The 21674-nt window shown below is 40.8% G+C and overlaps 1 pseudogene; it reads right to left on the bottom strand.

Annotated features, from left to right (window-relative positions):
* Positions 1-11138: 11138 nt before the first annotated feature.
* On the bottom strand, positions 11139-12586 carry LOC138141773 (ubiquitin carboxyl-terminal hydrolase 14-like; annotated as a pseudogene).
* Positions 12587-21674: the final 9088 nt, after the last annotated feature.

Below are 21674 nucleotides of genomic sequence, written 5' to 3'. Positions count from 1 at the left end.
TGAGCTGCCAGGAATTTTCCTGAAGTGATTTTCTTAAGGATCATATACTCTATAATCTCCAGTGACTCCCAAGCATTAAAAATTCTTCACTACCTGGACCCTTTAAACCTTTCCAGCTTCTGCTAAATTCTTCTCCATGAACTCCACAATCCAGTGACACTGGTCTTCTTGCTGTTCCTTGCACAAGAGAACTTCATCTCTCTTTTCACTGACTGTTCCCCTTTTATGGAATGCTCTCCCTCACCTCCACCTTCTGGCTTTGCTGGCCTCCTTCAAGTTGTTGTTCAGTTCTGCCCAGCTTTTTGTGACTCCATTTGGGGTTTTCTTGGCAAAGAAACTGGAGGAGTTTTCCATTTCCTTTTCCAGCTCATTTTACAGATGAGGAAACTGAGGCAAATAGGGTTAAATGACTTGTCCAGGGTTACACAGCTAGTAAGTGTCTGAGGACAGATTTGAACTCATGTCTTCCTTCATCCGGGCCTGGCACTCTATCTACTACACTCACCACCTCAATGCCCTAGCCTCCTTCAAGACTCAGTTCAAATCCCCATCCTCTCCAAGAAGGCCTTTCCTGGTCTTCCCCACTGCTAATGCCTCCAAGATTATCTTCCTTCTGCTCTGTGTATATCTTACTTGTACAAAGTTGTTTGCATGTTGTTTTCCCCATTAGTATATGAGTTCTTTGGGGGCAGGGACCACATTTTTGCCTTTCTTTGTGTCTTCAGAACTTAGCACACAGTAAGTACTTGACTCCCAATACTAGGGATCTCTTGACTGATAGAATTGTTTCCCCTCACTCAGGATTTTCCTGCTAACATCAGAATTTGACTGAGATCTGCTCTTCCCAAAAGGGTCCTTCACTCACCTGTAAGCATTCAGATTAACAAGTAATTGAATAAAAGACAGGTTTCATTTAACTGGGAAGAAAACACAGATTGTGCAACATAGAGGATCTTGGCAGTCAGGAAAGCTATTCTCTCCTTCCTCAATAGCGTCAAGAGACCCACTTTTTCCAGGGATCCCTTAACAACTATTCAGAGTAGACTCTCCATACCAGTGAAGGCATAAGTTCAGTAATGAACTACAATGTGCTCTATTCCTTTCATGATTCTAGGTATCTCCACCTCCTCTCCTAGTTTATCTCATTGATGTTCCCTCTACATCCCTTCCTAGCTTCTCTCAATGATATTCTCTCTCTTGCCAAGCCTCTACCTGGCACCACATGATAGGACTACTATCCACGAGAGCTGGTCCCTACTCTTCAACATCGGTTAAGCATGTGTGTGTGTGTGTGTGTGTGTGTGTGTGTGTGTGACACAGAGAGAGACAGAGAGACAGAGACAGAGAGGAAGAAAGAAAAGAGAAGAGGAAAAGAAAGGAGAGGAGAGGAAAAGAGAGAGAGGGAAGAAAGAAGAGGGGGAGAGAGAGGTCACACAACTCTTTTTAGAGTAGGAAGTCTTCTAGTGGAAAGAACTCTGGAGTCAGAGAGCCTTGGTTCAAATCCTACCTTTGATGTTTATTGTCTGTGTGACATTGGGAAAATCATTTAACCCCCCCCCCCAAGCTTCAGTTTCCTCATCTGTAAAATGAAGCAGCTGGATTAGATACTCTCTGAGGTCCCTTCTGGCTGAGATCAATGACCCTATGATGTGTAAATTTGGGATAACAGCAATGTTGAGGATCAAAGGTTATAAATCCTAAAGCACTACATATTAGTTATTATTGCTGCATAAAGTTAATCAGGTTACTGAGGCTTTTCTATGTACCTGACGCTTTAAATTCCTGAGGCTTCCACTTCCAAAGGAGAGCTTTAGGGCCCATTGTGGGCCTGTTTAGCTGTATAACCTTGTTTTTTGTTGTTCTTTGTTTTTGAAGAAGACTCATGATTTCGTGGGGTGGTCTTGACTTTAGAGTGAACTGGATTTAAGTGAGGTAGAGCTGCACAAAATTGTCAGCCTCACTGCTCTCTATTCCAGAGTCATTGAAGTCCAGTGGCAGGACAAAAGTCAGGATGACTGGTGATGGCCCAGGATGCAGTGGATGACCTTGGCATCTTTGATGTCTGACCAAGTTCTAAGCCTTCCACGATGACACTTAAGCCATCTTCATGGCTGTTGGAACAAATTGTTCTCTGCCCATTGGGCCAGGAAGTCTTCACATGCTTGGGGTAGACATCCCCCTAACTCACCTAGGAGTTTGAGGCCAGGCAGTCATCCTCAACCTGGTTTAGACACTCTTTGGGTTTTATCAGAGTGTGGCTGCTAGGCTTGCCTTTGCTTTTGCTAATTAGTGTAGGGGAGGGAAAGGAGGCTCCCTTTCCAAATATATTTGTATTTGGGTCCCCTCTATTGGTAGATGATGCTTCTGACAGAAATGGATCTCTGTATTGATTTCTGAATAAGACTTTTGGAAGTTGGAATCAGGAGCCTGAGGGTCAGAGGGTCTTCTTTGGTTTTTTGTCTTGTCTCTAACATCACATAGCTTCAGAGACAGAACTCCTTCCATCAAGACAGCACAGTACTTGTAGCAGGGATGAGGCAGTTACTTGCCATGGGGGAGGGAAAGCCCCTAGCTGTGTAAATAGTTACTTCCTTCTTTGGGACGTGGGTCCCCTTAGAAAACCTGAAACCCAGCCAGGAATTGTCCTTCTCCACCCCTCTCCTCCTCCCACCCCTTCCCCTGACTACAAGTCAGCCTTTTCTAAAGTGCAATGTGGCAGAGCGAGCCCCACAAGCCCAGGACACTGGGAAAAGTTCTGGCAAGAGCAGGAATTCCAAACAAGCTGCCACTGGCATGGGAGGGGAGGGCAGCCTGGACTCTCAGAAATGTGGCCAATTGTGACCCTTCTTATTTGGGCGCAGAGGATTCGGCTCTGCCTGCTCCTTAAATGGCAAATACTTAGAGGACCCAAGAAGGCATTTGAAACCAGAGTGCACTGTCAGTGGTCGATCTGTGGTTAGGAAGGGGAGCTAGGTACTTAAGGGGCTGAGGAGACTTCTTAAAAGCATTTAGCAAGGCTAATACGTCCCAGTTGAAATACAGCTGTCTTCCTATTACATAAAGGGAATTCAATAAGTAGTCTTCTGGCATCCTTTGAAGGGTATCGATTTCTAGGGAAAACTGGAAAAACAAAGTTTCCCAGAGTGTAGCAGGAAAGATGAGATGAAACCAGAAGAGGCACCTTTAATCAAAGGAGCATTCTAGATGTCTGTTCCCTCTGGGAGTGGAGGTGGGGGGTGGGGTGGGGTGCAATGGATGGTGGCTGCACTGCCACATCATGCCGGAAGGAAAAGGCTGGTGCCACAGGGCTTCCCTGAGCCCTCAAGGGGCAATAGGAGAAATTGGTGCACTAAGTTCAGTATCTCTTATCTCTGACCCTATACAGAGTGCCTTCTGGAAAAGCTGAATGACAAAAGGTTGACTGTCCAAGGGAGTTCAAATCCCACCACGGTTATTTATTCCTGTGTATTTTAGAAGGTAGTCTTTTAATTTACCTGGGCCTCAGTTTCCTCATCTGGTTTTGGACTAGGTGATTTCTAAAGCCCCTTTCAGATCTAAAACTATTATCCTTTGACATGGGGGTAGGGTAGGATTCTTGCCAGTTCTGGGGGTGGGGGAGGTATGCATAAGAATACATACTGTATATCTGGTCTAGTCTCCTAGGATATACATTCCCACCCCTTCTCAGACCACAAAATTATGTGACATGGTGAAAAGAGCACAGAATTGGCAGTTAGATGACCTGGGATCTTGTCCTGCTTTTTACCACTTCTTAGGTATGTGACCCTCTTAGGATCTTTGTTTTCACATCTATAAAATGAAGGGGTTTAAGCTCCATCTAGGGCAGCTAAGTGGTGCAGTGGATTGAGTGCCAGACCTGGAGTTAGGAGGACCTGAGTTCAAATCCAGACTTAGATACTTATTACCTGTGTGACCTTGGCAAGTAACAACCCCTATTGCCTCCAATAAAAAAAAACCCTACTATGTGCCATGGAGTATTTAGGCATGGGGGTGGGGGAGGAGACAGAATGATACAATCTCTACATTCTATTGGGAAAGACTGCATGTGAAGATTTTATCTATCTATCTAATCACATGGATGAGGATAGAAATAGAATTATGATTTCATTGGTTCCTGGAACTCCAGGATGAGGAAACTCCTTTTGTCAATTCAGCTTTGTTCCTTCTCTAAATTTCTAAATTTAGAGAGCTACCTAGACCTTTGAGAGCTAAATAATTTGCCCAGGGTTACACAAGCTAGTGTGCCCAAGATGAGACTTGAACTCAGATCTGCTTGCCTTCCTGACAGTGTTTCTATCTACTATCCCACCTCTGTATATACAGAAAAAAATACATGATAATTTGAGGGGGAGGTACTGACAGATGGGAATTGAGGTGAATTATCCAGGGTCACACAGCTAAGGCAGGATTTAAACCCAGGTCTCTTGGTTCCAACTCCAGCTCTCTATCCACTATACCACGGTGTGCTCTAGGTGTGGGGCACAGTCTGTTCAAAGATATCAAGATGGGAAATGGAATAATGTAATGGGAATGTAAATTTTTAAGATCTTCCCTGCCCCTAGGCTAAAGTGCACCTGGAGCCTGGGGTGGGAGGCTTGTTTTTCAGTAGATACTTTTTGATTGGCCAGTGGGTCCAGAAGGTTGTTACATTCTCTGAGCCAGGAGAAGGCTATATAAACCCTGATTTGAGGCTTTGTTTTGGGGCTCACTTTGAGAAGTGTTCTGTGATTTGATCAGATGAGACTTTGGGAAGCTGTTGTTGAGAGCCCCCAGCTTTGAAAAACCCAGATGTTGATTTGGTATGAATGCAATGGCTGGACAGTTTGGAAACCTGTCTCCTTGATCTGTTTCTCTGTCTTGATAATTCTGTCTGTATACTCTGAAGTTCGGGGTGCTGACCTTTTTCCCCTGAACTAGGTAAATGATACATATTTGACTGATTAAAGTAAGCTTGTTAACCCATTTTGAGTTGCTTTCTTTTAACAAAGCAGATCTAAGAACCTGTGTTGGCAGCCACCCTGGGGACGCTGGGGTGCTTGCTGATACAAAAGTTATTATGAAGAACAGCAAGAAGGCCAATTTGACTGAACCAAAAAGGGCATGAAGGGAAGAAATGCATGGTAAGGGTGGAAAAAAGTGGTTGTGAGACCCAAGTGAGCAAAGTCTTACTGGGGTCAGGTAGTACCATAGGACCTTTTGTATCAATGGTGTTCTAGTAAATGCTTCTGAAAAAAAAAATGTACTTGTGATATACTTTTGAGTTTAATCTGTATTATGAAAACTTTCTCCATCACTTTCTTATATTTAGATAATCAATAGAATAAACAAAAATCAATAAAGTTAACATCAATATTAACAATAATATGAATAAATAAATTAAATTATGTATTATATAAATAATAAATCAAGTCCTGATTTATAGCACTTGAAGTTTTCTGAGGTGTAACTGTTCACAATGAAAATTTCACAATTGGCTCAGGGTGCAGCCTGGCTCCAGCAACATCCTTGTCTGGTACCCACCTTGCTACTTTCCCAGCCTTTCTCACTGGTGCCTTCCCACAGACACAGGAACTCAAGGTTGCCTCTAACAAATCATATCCTGAAAGAGCTTCATCTCCTCCTCTTCAGACCCTTCAAGGCCTCCTCAAGACAAGTTGGAAATGGGTCACCCAGAGCTCTGGCAGGAAATGTGTCAGATTTAAGGGGAAAAAATTTACAATATGTATTTCTTCATCTATCCTCTTTGGGGTCAGCTGAGAGTGATAAATAGTAGTCTGCTCTATGCAAGTGGAAATTCCCGAATGAGATTGTTGCTTTTTTAATTGGCCTGGGAGTGAAGGAATATCCTGGCATTAATCTGTGAAGCCTTCACTGACTGCTTTAAATCTATTCTGCATGTGGTGATAGGCTGGAATACATGAGTACTGTGTAGTCATGCTACCTTTCAGACCAAACCAACTCCTTCTCTAGTCCAGGGTTGAAAAAACGTAATCTGATAACAACAGAACCAGCAGTGGTGGGAATAATATAATAAATTTTCATTGCCTCAAAAGATGAATTGTTTCTTTGTCTTGGTGTTTTTCCAATTGCACAGATCATGATCCCCAATTCAAGTCAACAAACATTTAAAATATTATGTATAATAATTATCATTGTTATGGATTATGTATCTCTTATGTATAGGGCAAGAGGCAGCCTAGTGTAGCTAGTCCTCAGTGGCTGAGGACTAGCCTTGGAGTCAGAAACTCCTGGGTTCAGTCCTATTTCTGACATATACAGTTCCACATCGGAACTTTCCCCATCTCAGTTTCAATATATCACAGGCCAGCATAAGAAATTAAATGGGAATTTTGGGAGACTTTTGCAGAAGCCACAGATGACAAGTGAAGGCCAGTAGATGACAGAAAGAAAGTTTTAAAGCTCAAAAATGTATAAAATATATCTATAATATTGTATAATACCACTATATTTTATATTTTAATACCATAATAATTCAGACTTCTCTGGTTCAAAGGAAAGGCCAGAAATTTTACACTGATTTTCTAGGGGGGAAGGGTGCCATGCTCCTAACCCCTGAGATGCAGAAAGGTTAATTGTATTGGTTGTATGACTGTTCACTGTGGTCCCTTCCATTTGTGAGTCTCTTCCTTCCTTCCTTATGCCAGCTACCCTAACAAGGGTTAGCCCTTGTCACTTAAGCCTTTGGTCCCTCCTCCCCTAGGTAACTCTTTAAGACTCTAACTTACAGTCCCGTTGCCAATCTGCACTGGTGAAAGGAATTTCCACACTGAGAGCTCCCTACATCAATTAAATCACAGAGCTGTACCCCTCCACTGATCCCCAACAGACAATGCACTTTGTCAGGTGCAAAGATGAAATTGTTCCTGTCCTCAAGGTGCTTATATTATACCTTAATAGGCAGTCTTTATGGAGTTGCTGCTGGTCAATAACCTTCTGGCGATGAGTTATTCCAAACTCAGCTAGACTGGGCCCTGGAATGCAGGTACACAGGTCGTAACCAGTGTCTGTACTGGATACCTTTCCAGCTTGATAAGACCTGCTGAGAATGTGGGCTCCCTTTGAATGGCCTTTGGGAACTCCGGGCTATAGAAGGTGCCAAAGAGTACTAACTGTAGAAATGACAATAATTACAATTATCAATTATAATTAGTAAAATAATAGATGAAAAATCCCCATGTTATAAATATACCCCCAAAATATCCTTGAGAATCCAGCGAATAAATTGTATTGGCACTGTAGGGTTTTACAGACATAATTGCTGCCCATAATCTCAGCCAGACATTTAAGAACAACATTTTTAACAGATGCTGCTGCACTGAACACTCATAAATTCCAAACTTAGTGGAATGAAAGCCCTCAAAATAAAAGCGACCAAGTAGGAGAAATCAAAACCACGTGGGGCAGGAAATGTTACATATCATCCATCCTGTCTTTTATTGGAATTGTACCAAAAAATGCTTCCTGTGAATCTACAGAAGAGTTTACATCCCAGTATTTTCATTCAGTTACAAAATAACAACAAAATTACCCCAAACAATTATCCACCTGCACAACAGTCTGCCAAATATTAAATATAACAGAACAATAATAGGAAAATGATTTGTTCTGGGATCATTTGTATCTGAACTCCATGGAATTTGAAAAGGAAATGAATGAGAACAACAATTATGCTCATACAGGATTTGACAAGTGCAAGGAACACCCATATTGAGGAAATCGTGGAGTTTTTGAAGTTTTATAATTATGATGATTTCCCTTCTTCCCTCCTCTTCAAATTATGTTATCAGATTAACTAAGCCCTTGGGTAGAGGAGGGTTTTTCTTGGTCTGACAGGTGGAGTGAGTATTCACTACCTATGTTCTAGCCACTAAGATGACAACACAGGTGTATAAAGTGCTGGGCTTGGAGCCAGGGAGGTCTAACTTCAAATCCACCTCTCAAACTTCCCATTATTGTCGTTCATCCTTCATTCTCGAAGAGGACCAATGACATCATGAGGGTGATATCTTGACTTGCATGTGAATATTAGATATGTGACCTCAGACACATCAGTTTGTATAATGCAGAGTCTAACCTACCCTCCAGACCCCTTCTGGAGGCTCACCCTGTTGGTACTATATCTAGTAAGGGTCTTTGCCAAAGATGATTGTGGAATCAGAGTATTTAGGTTCAGATCTTGTCTCTGATGCTTCTCTATAAAATGAGAGGTGTGGCCTAGGTGACCTCTGAACAACCTTCTGGTTCTAGACCTATTATTCTATGAGCTTCTAAATCTTAAATCATTTGCAATCTATGTCAGTGGAGGGAATTTCATAACAACAGCTCCCCAGCTCTGAAATCAGTCATTTATATTTGCAAATTACAGTGTATTTTCTTCACAACTCTTTGAATTGGTATAAAACTTATCACTAGCATTTTAGAAACAAAACTCAATCTAAGCAACTTGCCTATTCACAAACCTTAAAAAGTGGTAGAGATGTCGTTTGAACCCAAGACATAGCATCATAAACACAGAATTGGGAGAGACCTCAGAAGTTATCTAGTCCAACCTGTTTCTGAACAGAAATCTACTTAAAGGGGGGTGGCTAGGTGGCACAGTGAATAGAGCACCTGCCCCAGAGTCAGGAGGACCTGAGTTCAAATCCTACCTCAGACACTTAACACTTACTAGCCATGTGACCTTGGGCAAGTCACATAACTCCAATTGCTCAGCCTTCCCCCCTCCAAAAAGCAAAAAAGAAATCTATTTAAAAACATCATGAATGGTTCTCAATTATCTCTGGGCTCAAATATAAAATCTCCTCTTTGGCTTTTAAAGCTCTCCATAATCTGGGTTCTTCCTATCCTTCCAGTCTTCTTACTCCTTACATCAAGTAGTAGCCACTACTTGGGAAGGATAGGGTTAAAACTAGAAAAGACCTCGGATTTTGTTGTACAGAAACTGAAACCCAGAGAGTCTAAGTGCCTTATCAAAGGTCACATAGTTAGAAAGTAGCGGAACCAGCATTCAAACCTGTGAATTCTAACTTTGAACATCAGGGCCTTTCCAATACAACAAACTACCTCACTGAACGGACAGCACCATGTCCCCAAAGTTGCCAAGCCTTCTTTCCTACTGCTACTCAATAATTGGTAAGATGCACACATACACACACTATACATGTATACATATTATATATCTTGAACTAATTTGGCAGTTTGCCCATTGAAGTGAATGTCAATGCAAAACGAGTTTGTTTTTCCATTCTGAATGATTAGAACAATTTCCCTCACATTTCTTTGGATTCAAAGACCCGTAGATGAAGCATTGTTGCAAAGAACCTTTGTCCAACTCTCATCTTACAGATGAGGAAACTGAGGCCCAAAGAAATTAAATGATTTGCCCAAGTCACTACACAGGTAGTAAGTGGCAGATTCAGGAACTGAGCTCCAGTCTTCAGACTCCAATTCAACACTCTTTCCACTGAATCATGGTGCCTCCCAATAGGAAGTTTTGCAGTATGCCATGACTACACAATTAACTCCATATTACCTGCAAACAGGATAATTTACAGAACCTCTCCCCCAAAAGAGAATCCTTCTGTTTGGCTTTTGTGCTGGACATCTTCCATGACACTGGGGAATATACTGGGCGGGGAGTAATATTTTATACTTCATTTTATGTCAACATTCAGGGGATTCTTGAATGAAGTTATCTCCATCTGTCAAATCTTCTGCAGTTTTATTTCATGGCAGAAGGGGCACCTTGTTCAAGATTTCATTTGGTTCTATTGAGTCAGAAGCTTTATTTTATTTTAGACTGTGTCTCCTATCTCACCTTAGTGGTCACTCAAACCTGACCTAATCATTGATCTAGACAGGAGCTTTGACCTATTCTACTTCCTACTTCATCAGCTCATCTTTCCTTAAGCAACTTGATAGTGTTTTCACTCTGTAATCCCCTTCTGGAGGTTCACCATATTGGTACTATACCTAGAAAGGGCAACTGATCAGCTTTAGCTCACTGTAGTTAAGAACTCATGAATTCAAGCAATCCACCAGCCCTAAGTTTCCCAAGTAAGCAGATCAGGGATCATAGACTCATACCTCAACATCTGGCTACCAAATGCTTTTTATTATTTTTAAAATTAAATTTAAAAAGTTTTACAGTTATTAATCATAATTTTTTTTGTAGTCATAAAATGTCAGCAAAACAACAGACTGAGACAGCAAGTCAGACTGGACAAACACTTGACTATAGCCATGTTTCCGTGGGCTATGGGCAGCAGCACTGAATTACTTGATAAGGGTAATACTTTTCCTTCTACCTTTTGTCAGAACTTCATTGTTGTGGTGGTGGTGGTGGTGGTGGTGTCTTCATGTCTGACTCTTCATGACTGAATCTGGAGTTTTCTTGGCAAAGATACTGGAATGGTTTGCCATTTCTTTCTTGAGCTCATTTTATAGATGAGGAAATTGAGGCAAACAGGGTTAAGTGACTTACCCAGGGTCACACAGCTAGTAAGTGTCTGGGACCAGATTTGAACTCAGGAAGATGAGTCTACCTAACTCCAGGCCTGTCACTCTATCCACCATGCTACCTCATTGCCAAAAGTTTGTTATATAAGGCAAAAAGAAGAGCAGTTTTAGCCAGGCAAGATTAACAACAAATGATGGAATAACAGTTGTGCAATAAATATTTGATTGCTGAATCTTGGGCTGGGAAAAACAGAAAGAGAAATTAAATGCCAACACAGAAGATAGTGATTGAAAGGCATTTTCAGCTAGCATTTTACAAAAAGATTATATAATTAATAGGCCTTTTTGAATTCTAAAAAAAAGTCTTCACGCTTGTTCCTTTTATACAGGGTCAGCCGAATCCAAAGATAAACTTTTTTTCAAATCTGATTTAACTCTCTTGACTGCATGTGAGGGAAAATAATGTAGAACCACCTCAAGTATCTTCCTTAAAGCTCTGGTGTTTAGAAATGATCAGCAAAACAATATTTATTCCACACCTAATTAGAAATAACTAAAATGAATATTGCTGTAAAGCTTTCTCTTTAATTCAGCTCTGTGAAGCCTATACAATAGAACATATATGCCGGTCTCCACCACTAGATTACCACAGTGATGCTGACCTTATCATCATCAACCTCAATCCATTCATCTTGTTTCCATTTTTTTTAAACCATGATACACAATGGCTTGAGCAACTAGACCTTCCCTGATGTGTTAGTACTGCTAGTAAGTTATAATAACCATGGTCATTAGAGGCCACTATCATCAGGAAAAGAAAATGGTTTATATTCAGCTTCCTTCTGTGAAACACTGCTTTGGCTAGATGCCTTTTACCATTAATTTACTTTTTGTCTTCTAGATCCTTGAATTTTCACCAAAAGACTTATTTTGTCCTTGAAGTTCTGGTGTACATAGTTCTGATACATTCAACATAAGAGGTAATTTAACATCGCATTCACATATTACTTTTCTTAAAAAAAAATCAAACCATCTGAATACTAGGGTAAGTGGACAGCCAGCAAGTCTTGGAAGATTTTATGTACAAGGCATTTCTTTGCCATACCGGGGACTGCTTGGTGATTTCTTCCTGAAGTCTCAATTAAGTCCTGTAAAAAGATACTTGGCTTCTTAATTGAGAAAACAGCTGAAATGGAGGCTTATTTCCCTTTCTTATGGTGATTTTCTCTTCTCTCACTTCTGTACATTTCATAGCAGTTTCAAACTAAACACTGAAGTACTGATCAATTAAATTTTTCTTTTAAGTAGGTGCTGCTGCAGTAGAAGCTGGTGATTCAGTCTTCTTAATAGATTTGTTGTTGTTCTTCAGTCATGTCCGATCCTTTGTGACCCCATTTGGGGTTTTCTTTGCAGATAATGTAGTGGTTTGCTGTTTCCTTCTCTAGCTCATTTTATTTAGATAAGGAAACTGAGATGATCAGAGGTTAAGTGACTTGCCCAGGGTCACACAGCTAGGACATATCTGAGTTTGGGTTTGAACTCAGGTCTTCTGATTCCAGTCCCAGTGCTCTATCCACTGACCCACCAGGTACCTCTTTCTCTGTAACAATCTCCTTCTAAAGAGTCAGTTTTTGTCGCAGCATTCAGCATTCACTGGTGTCCTGATGAAGATATGATCCTTGATCACCTTTCTCTGCAAACTGTGGGAAAGCCATATGTGAAAACTGCAGTAGAATAATAGGTGGGATTCTGGAAGTTTTGTCTCTGGAATTCAACAAATCTCTGAGGACTGCAGTAATGTAGCATGTGGAGGCCATTTCCTATGAAGCTTGCAAGGCACTGACATATCCTTGAATGGCATCTCTGATTTCTGGCACTGACTGGTTACACTGTGCCATTGCATGACAGAACAAGTGTAACTAACCACTGTAGCATTCATGTAGCAAGTCACACGGAAATTCCTTGGCAGATGCTCCCTGTTCATCTGTCACGTCTTTTATGAAAATGGTTTTAACCCAGGGCTCCTTAGAAAGGGCACCTGTTGATCCCATCATTAACAGAGCAAACCCAGGGGCAACTAGGTGGTGCAGTGAATAGAGCACTGGCCCTGGAGTCAGGAGGACCTGAGTTCAAATCCAGACTCAGACACTTAATATTTACTAGCTGTATGACCTTGGGCAAATCACTTAACCCCAATTGCCCTCCAAAAAGCAAAAAAAAAACCAAAAAACCCCAAACCCACCAAAACACCGAGCAAACCCACTCCATCTTGATATTTCCCCAAACATCATCCTTTCACCATAACTTCCTATCTAGCAGGCTAGGCTCCAGTCACTGCAAAAAGCTGAGCACTGAATACCATGTATTCTGCTCTATCCCAATAAACTTCTCTTTCCCCCACTTTACATTAGCTGAGGAGAGTAACATAACTGAAGGAAGAAGCAGCACAGTAAGGCCAAGATAGGTGACTGCTGAGGAGTAGAAAGAAGGAAAAGGAGGAGAGGAGGAGGAAGGAAGTGAGGAGGAAGAGCTGCAGCTGCAGATGGGGTGGTAGCCATTTTACTTGGCTCAGCCTGGGTACCAAATGCATTTTTAGAAAATCAATCAACAATAAATAGAATAGGATCTTACAATTTCCACACCTTTTAGTCAGCTTCTGTGGCTATCAAGTTGTAATCTGCTGTAGAAATCACCTATGAAAGCCTTCCTATTTTCTTTTCATGTTTTTATCAAAGATATGTATCATACATACACTGACTGTTCTTGTAAAGATTTTATGGGTATATACACATATACATACACACATATGAAAGTTAACAAACACTTGTTAAGTATTTATCCTGGGTCAGGCACTGTGCTAAGTGCTGGGGATAGAAAGAAAGAAAGGCAGAAACACAGTCCCTGCCCTCAAGGAACTCTCAGTCTAATGAGGGAGACAACATGCAACTATGTGCAACAAAATACACACTGGATAAATTGGAGCTAATTCCAGAGGAAAGAGAGTAAGATTATGGAGGAACAGAGCAGATAAATGTTGATGCCTTCTCAGTCACTCTTTAAAATTAAAAACAACAACAGCATTATCTGTAATCCTTTTATTTTAGAATTTTCCTCATGATGAACTTTTTTCTACATCAATATTTTAGTACACCTAAGGGAGCCATCTGCACTGGACCCACATACAAAGTGTTAATGATCTCCTTAATGTGCTTACTTTGTCCACTGGTACAGATTGCAATCTATCTATGCAACTTTCATTGATGTTCTCATAAATTTTCGAGGGGGTACAAGAGTTCTTAACCTTTTTTACATACTGCAGTGGGGTGGTAGCGGTGGGGGTGGCCCTTTGGCAACTTGGTGAAGATTATGGAATCTTTCTCAGAATGGCATTTTCAGGTAATTGAAAGAAACACTCATTTCAGTTAGAAGTTAGTAAAAATAAAAATGAATTCTTCCTGCCCCACCCCCATCCAAGTACAAAGACCCCTTGAAATCTATCCATGGACTTTTTTGGAATCTATGGATCCCAGGTTAGGAACCTGGGTTTGAGGCCACTTGATATTCCATGAATACCCATAGAACACAAAAAACAATCCATTAAATGTCTCTTACTTTTATTACATGTCTTTTTTTCTTCTTCTGGTCATACATCCCTTTCCTAATGTCCTTTACAGGTACACAGTTCTTCATTTGACATACCTACTCATGTTGATCATGTCCTTCATTTCTCTTTGGATGACTTAATTTTAGAACTTCAAAGAATGTGGTATTGCATGACTTGTAGCTAGAAAATGTTTAAATGGCATGTGTTCATTTTTCTGAGAACCTTGGAATCTTGAAAAGTTATAAAAGAGAATCAATCCATCTTGTGTTCCTTCTCCAATTCTGGGCCTAGTTCATTGCTCATTTGTCTATCTAAGATACATGTACTAATGGAACACTTCGGTAGATTGTCTAAGTAACTGCATAGGATAAGTTGGGGGATGGGGTGGAGGGCAAGGGGAGAAGTTACAGCTAAGCATCAGGAAGGAAATGCCCAGAGAGATTCTCTAACTTATACAACATATGAAGCTGCTGCCAAGAGTTAGTGGCCCTGTCTGCTGAACCCCTCCCTCTAGTTTCAGTAAATTATCAACTGCTCATTTTTCTCAGCCTGACCTTATGATACCCCCAACATTCCAGATTTAAATAATGTAGTCCATCTTCCCTGGAAATTGGAGCTGGAAAAAGCCCTATTTAAATCAGATCAATTGGCCTGTCCCCCTGGGCCAAGGCTAGATTATTCCCTGCTGTTCTGAAAGACTTGTTGAATGTTGGAAGGGTGGGGGCATGTTTTATCATCTTGAAAGCATTCCTCTGAGTGCCAGGAATGATGCTTTGATTGCCATGGAGTCACTGGGGCCACAGAAAGCCATAGAATCCTCAGGCTGAAAGAGAATTCCAGGCTGCTGCCATTCCCCATCCAGGAACTTCCCCAAACACTGTTCCATAAGACCCAGGGGTCCTATGCTGTGAACCAGGTTTGTGAAAGAAAAAGTTAACGCTAGTGATATTTTTCTTGTTAAAATATTAAATACGAAATTATGTACATATATAAACTATTTTTAATATGGCATTTTTATTATAGAAGCAGATTTAATTTCCTCTTTTTTTTCATTTAAATTTTAAGATGCTCCAAAATTTTCCTACTCTTTATTTTTTTTATCATGGTTGTGTTCCTGTATGATGCTCTTGATTTATTTAAATCACTTCAGAAACATGTGACTATATTAGTTTAACATTATGAAGGGTGACTAAGTCTGTGAGGCTGGAATGCTGTACCTATTCCTTCTGCACTGGACCCACATAGAAGGCCTGGACCTGGTTCAGTCATGAAGGGAGCCTGTTCTTAGTAAAGAGGTTAGACTCCCTTTTCTCACAATCTTTGGCATCCCCACCCTGGCATTCTGGGGAAAAGTTGGTCACAGGTTAGGTATGGACTCATGTCTAGCCTCTCTCTACAAAGGGGCAGGTAGTCAATGTGCAAAATAAATTAGATATGGGACAGATATTTATTTCTTACATGCAAAAAAAATGCTAAAAGACATATCATACACTGAACAAAACTTAAGTAGTAACTTCTAACACTCAATTTCTGTCATATTCTACTAGGAGGTGAAATCATAAACATTAAAACATACGCAGATTGTAGAATGCCAAACAGAAATTCCACATTTCCCATCAGTTGTGAACTGCTGCCAATCTAGGTCAGGGCTTGGTTTGGGTCATTTTCTCCAAGAATACTAGATTAAACTTCTAAAGTACAGTCCTCACTGACTGAGGGGCCTGGTCTCCAAATCTCTTGACCTCAAAGATTGTCTCCAAGTCTGAACACTTTCAATCACTGATATTCAGGAAAAAAAGATAGACAAGAAGTAATCCCAAGCAAGGGTCAAGTATGCCAGCATGTCCATTTGAGGGTGACACAGAGGCCAGCCATGTCTTCATTTCCCACTCAGCTGCACCCCTCTAGATTTCTCCATCATGCTCTTTGAGTACTTTCTCTTCCCCCAATTTTTTTTTATCAGCTTCCTTTTGTGTATTGTCTCCTCTTATTAGTTTGTAAGCTTGTTGAGGGCAGGGACTGTTTTTCATATTTGTATTCCTTGTGCTTAGTGCAGTGACTGGTATATATAGCTATTGTTTGTCCTTTGTTCTTGAAGAGGACCGTGATATAAGGAAGGAGATGTCATGACTTGCAAGTGAATTGGATTTAAGTTGGGGAGGGCTGTGTAAAGTCACCAGCCTCACTCTCTCCTCCAGAGCCATCTGGGTCCAGTGGCAAGATATAGATCAGAACAATTGGAGATGACCCTGGATGCAGTGGGAGATTGGTATATAGTAGATGCTTAATAAATGTCTATTGACTGACTAATTGACTCACCTAGGGGAGCCAAGGGCTTTGACAGTCTAGTCAAGCTCTATGGATTCCTTCTCAGAAAAGGATTTTTAAGTTAATAAAATAAGATGTGTGCTATTAAAAAGGAAACCAATTATTTAAAAAATAAAGATCTAATTTTTTCTTCCTATCCAAGACAGAGACTCCCTGTAAAGGGATCTATAGATCCCAGGTAAAGAACCTCTATATACTCTAAAACTTGAATCAGATAAATTCAGGTCCTCCTAAGAGGACTTCCAAATGTAACCGGAGCCTCAGTCTTCTGATTCTCAGTCTTACACTGATGCCAGCAGCCAGTTCCCCAGAAAACTTAAGTCCTATAATTTCTTTCTGAGATATTTCCGGGCCAGCCAGCCAATGCTTGATAATCCCCTTGAATCTCCCTTTGTTCAGTTTCATCCCATTAATTCAAGTGCCCACAACTGAGCTGGTCCCAAACAAATCTCTAGTGGCTAACCCCTGGCCTCAATCCTGAGGTCTGTCTGCCAGGGGTTTGTCTTACTTCTTCCAGTTGCCCCTCACTGACTTCTGTTCTCCCACACCATCTCCCTTCTCCTGGCAGAAGGCAGCTGCTCCTGTCCATTTTGTTATACCCTTTCCTGGTTAGTACTTCCTGAGCCTCAGTCATGTCCAATCTGCCATCCTGGTCACCTTTGGCTCTGTGCTCCCAGTCTCCTAGAGTTAGGTCTGATTTTTTAAAGACGGCTGCTGGGGAAGCATTGGCAAAGACGAGGGTTATTCTCAGATCACTAGGAAAGCTGAGGGGGAGAGGGATGGGGAAGGTAGCAGAGCTCCATCAAAAGCTGAAAGACAGGAAGGAAAGATGAGCTTTCTCACATGTGGGCTCCACTCAGGCTCCTAAGATCCCCTTCCATTTTACAGTGATTAAAAAGTGGTCACAGCAACCTCAATCCATTACATCCCTCGAAGCCTGGGAGCTGCTTTTCATCCTCTGCCTTGGGGCAGGGCTGGGGCTTGATGGGAAAAGCAGCTGGATCCTCAGGCTCTCACACTTGCTCGGGTTTCACACTGTTGTGATTTAGGATTAGCAAGGCAGATTCTGATCAGATGTTGTGGCCATTAGAGGATTTTCTCCCTCCTAGTATCACCATCCCTGTCTCAGGTTCTGCCCTTTCCTCTCTGCTACTCTCCCACCCCTTAGCCCCTGCCTAACCTTCCTCTAGGGTTCACTCTCCTCTCTGAAACTGGGTCCACCCTTCCTTAGGAAATTCAGACTTTTGAGGAAGCCACAAAGGGTTTATGTTTCAGCCCTGGGGATGTGCCTTTCTGATTTTAGATATCCTCTAAGCCCCAGCTCACCTCCCATTGTTATGGGATGTTTGTTGGATTTTTTTTTTTTTTGTTCATTTTTGTTTGTTTGTTTTGTTTTTTCCTTTTAAGCTTCAGTCAACCAAACTGTGGGCGGTCCCATCCAGGCAGGGTGTGGTTGATGTTTTTAGGAAGAAGAGGTGAGACTCTGGTTGGTTGTGGGAGGGGGGGGGAGATGTTGTTAATAAATTTGGAATAATAAACCCTAGAACTTTGACATTTACCCACTTCAAAATTATTTTATTTTTAATTTACATTTACCCACCTAAAAAAAACAACTCTATTAAATGTTTCCAGGATAAAGAAATATATTTAGGAATTAGGGGACATGCTGATTTTGGGGTGGTTTTTGGAAGAAACCTTGGGGCACCTTGAGACTATCGCTAGGAGGACAACCTACTTCATGGAATCTTTAGCTCATTATTCTTGATGATTAGGTAATAAGACGAACTATTTAGGCATCCCAAAAGACTGATTATTCAGAGGGGTGGAGGCAGAGTAGTTGTTATTTGTCTTTCCTTCCTGAAGGCAGAATAATAGCAGATGCTTTTGGCAGGTGGGGAGATGGAGGTGGGTTGAGAAGGTTTGAAGTTACCCTCACTTCCAAACCCTTCAATTTAGCTTTTTTTTTTTTTTTAATAACTGGAAAGGATCTTAGGAACCACCTCTAACTCCTTGATTTTTCAGAAGAGGAAACTAAGGCCTCCTTACATCACAGAAGAAGAAAGCCCTATAATTGTTATCAAAGCAGTAACCTGAACCCAGATTTGCTGACTCCTACTACCCCAGTGGAAATCTAGATGATTCAATGGACAGAACTCTGGGCCTGGGAATCAGAAAGACCTCAGTTCAAATCTGGTCTCAGACACTAGCTTTTCTACCCTGGCTAAATCACTTAACCTCTGTTTGCCTTAATCCACTGGAGAAGGATTGGCAAACCACTCCAGTATCTTTGCTAAGAAAACCCCAGATGGACAGTATTGGCATCCTATGGTGCTCAGGCTCATGAAGAGTCAGACATGACTGAACAACAAGTATGCTAGAGATTTTAAAGACAAGATGTTGAAATTAGACCTCTCTTGGGGTATGAGGGTCCTGGCCCTTAACAGAACAGGTGCCCCTAATCTCATGACTTTAAGCAATCAACTGAGCATAGAGGCAGGCCTTCAGTTCTTTCACAGCCCAATGGCTCCAGGGTCCCCCCACTCTCACTCCAACCCAGGAGTTTGCTCTGCTGATTAATGTTTTGACAATTAGGGAGGATAAAGCTTAGAGGGAATAAAAATGGCCTACGAATGGAGATATCCCCTAGAAGGTATCCTCTAGCAGGTACTGAAGCCTATCTCCTTCCCATGTCTTGTTTTACCTGAAACACTGGCTTCCCATGCTCATCAATTCTCTAAGACAGTCAAGTACTCTGAGGCTTGGGAAAGCATTTCCCCTTCCCCAGGGAATCCTAATCCTTGTTCCCCACAGGATTTGGGGGTGTGTGGAAGCCTGAAAATCCCCCCTCTTGACTCACAGTGTGACCCCACCCCCTCACTCTTTCAACTTCGCCCTCTTGCCTACCCTTGGGTCCCTGTAGGTCTTGGGAAAGTTTGAGAACTCAGAAAGAAGAAAAACTTCAAGAGAAAGTAAAGCCCCCTGGGAATAGGGAAGCAGAAACAGCCCCAGGAAGGAGACATGGCCCTTCCATAGGAGCTATGGTCCTTTATTTTGAACTCTGCTTTAAACCTCCCATCCCACATTCTCTAGGCCCATCATTTGTGGGGCCTCTTTCTAGCCAATTACTGATACAGAAGCTACTTGGCAACTGTACCACCACCTTAAGCATTGAAAAGCCCCTTGCCCCCCAGACTTATCAGTCACTAGGAGAGGGGAGGGGTATAAACATTTATATAAAGCCTACTCTGTGCATAGTATGTGTATTTTTAAATTAATATTTTATTTTCCCCCAATAATATGTAAAATCAATTTTAATGTTTTAACATTCTTTTTTTTTTAAGTTTTTAGTTCCAAATTCTATGCCTCCCTCCCTTTCCTCTCCCCTTCCAAAGATGGTAAGCAATCTGACATAGGTTATACATGCACAGTATATTTTATACATATTATCTCATTTGATCCTTACAACTATCCTGTGAGATAGATGCTAATATTATCAGCAATTTACAGTTGGGGAAACTGAGACTGACAGCAGTTAAGTGACTTGACCAGGATCACACAGCTAGTAAGTGTTTGAGGTCATATTTGAACTCAGCTTTTCCTGACTCCAGGCCCAGCACCCCATTTGTGAGACCAGACCACTTTTATTGTCTTTTCCCTACTGTAGAGAAAACAGGAGCAATAATTGTGCTCCAACTGTTTCCCTCTGAAGAATAATTTTGTAGCCCATTAGATCTCCAAAAAGATTAAGAAATGGATACAAAGCTGGTAGGCTGCATTTGTCTATAAGGATCCTTTCTATCTTTGGCTCTCCTAAAGCCCAGTGGTGGGTTAACTGGGTCAAAAAACAAAAACATCTTAGTCATTTTACTTACATGATCCCAAACTATTTTCCAAAATGGTTGAGAACAAACCACAGCTTTACTAATAGATATTATTAGTGTGCATGTGTGTCTTCCTACAGTCCTTCCTAGTTTGACTATTTCCATCTTTTGTTATATTTGCCAATATTCTGGGTGTGAGGTAAAACCTCAGTTTGTTTTAAGTTGAACTTTTAGTGTTAGTGATTTGGAGCATTTTTTCCCCAAACAGTGCTGAAGTCTTCTTCTGAGATCACTTATTTTTTTAAAAATTCTTTTTTTTATAAGCCTAATCATCAACAAATGCAAACATTTCAACATAAAAAGGACAAAAAAGGATGGCCTATGAAATGATGCACTTCTGTTATATGCAATTTATTTTGTGTTTATTAAATTTAGCATGTTAGTAGTAAAATTATCCTTTTTCTTTGAATTTGTGAATTTTTTTATCTGAGTTTTTCCAATGTTTTTCTGTTGCTCTTGTCTTACTTTCTTTTTGTATCTCCATCCCAACTCCTAACTTCTCCCCATCACTAGAAACCTTCACAAATAACAAATAAGCAAAGTCAATCAAAATTCATCATAGTGACTGTGTCAGAAAAGGTAGGCCTTAGCCCTCTAGTCCTCTAGGTCAGGGTTTCTTAAACTTTTTCCATTCATGACCCCTTCAGCACTTCTTAAACTGTGGGTTGAGACCCCAAATGGGGTCTGTACCTCAAATCTGGGTGGCTCCTTTAGTCCATCCCCTCTTTGCCAAGAAGCATTCTTTACCACTTATTTTTTGAAGTTATGAGCATCGATTTTATTGATCAGAGTTCTGTATCTTTCAAAGTTGTCTTCTTTATATTATGGTCATTGTATTAATTGTTTTCTTGATTCTGTTCACTTAATTCTATATCAGTTCATATAAATATTCCCAAATTACTCAAAATCATTTATATCCACATTCATTATTTCTTATGACACAATAATATTATATTACCATCATATATTACAATTTGTTCAGCCCAATTGATGAGCAACCACTTGGTTTCCAGTTCTCTGCCATAAAACTTGGGCCATTTACTTATTGGGAAATGGCTCTTGGTCTTGTGTATTTGTGTTAATTTTTTATATATATCTTGGATAGCAGACATATTACTCATATTTGGGAGAAAAATTTTCCCATTTAATAATTTTTCTTCTTATTCTAGCTACATTGATTTTGTTTATGTAAAGGACATTTAATTTTATGTAATAAAATAATTATTTGGTCATTTGTGATAACCTCTATTCTTTATTTGGTTGATTTCTCTGCCTACATATAGTTATAAATGGATTCTCCTTCAGGTTTCTTCATTCCTTCCTTCCTTCCTTCCTTCCTTCCTTCCTTCCTTCCTTCCTTC

Source organism: Petaurus breviceps, unplaced genomic scaffold (genome assembly GCF_028583685.1).
Source record: "Petaurus breviceps papuanus isolate PSGF00001 unplaced genomic scaffold, PetGlider_PUasm1.0 90466, whole genome shotgun sequence".
Classification (NCBI taxonomy): Eukaryota; Metazoa; Chordata; class Mammalia; order Diprotodontia; family Petauridae; genus Petaurus; species Petaurus breviceps.
The sequence above is the reverse complement of the archived record's forward strand: the minus strand, read 5'-3'. Positions and strand labels throughout refer to the sequence as shown.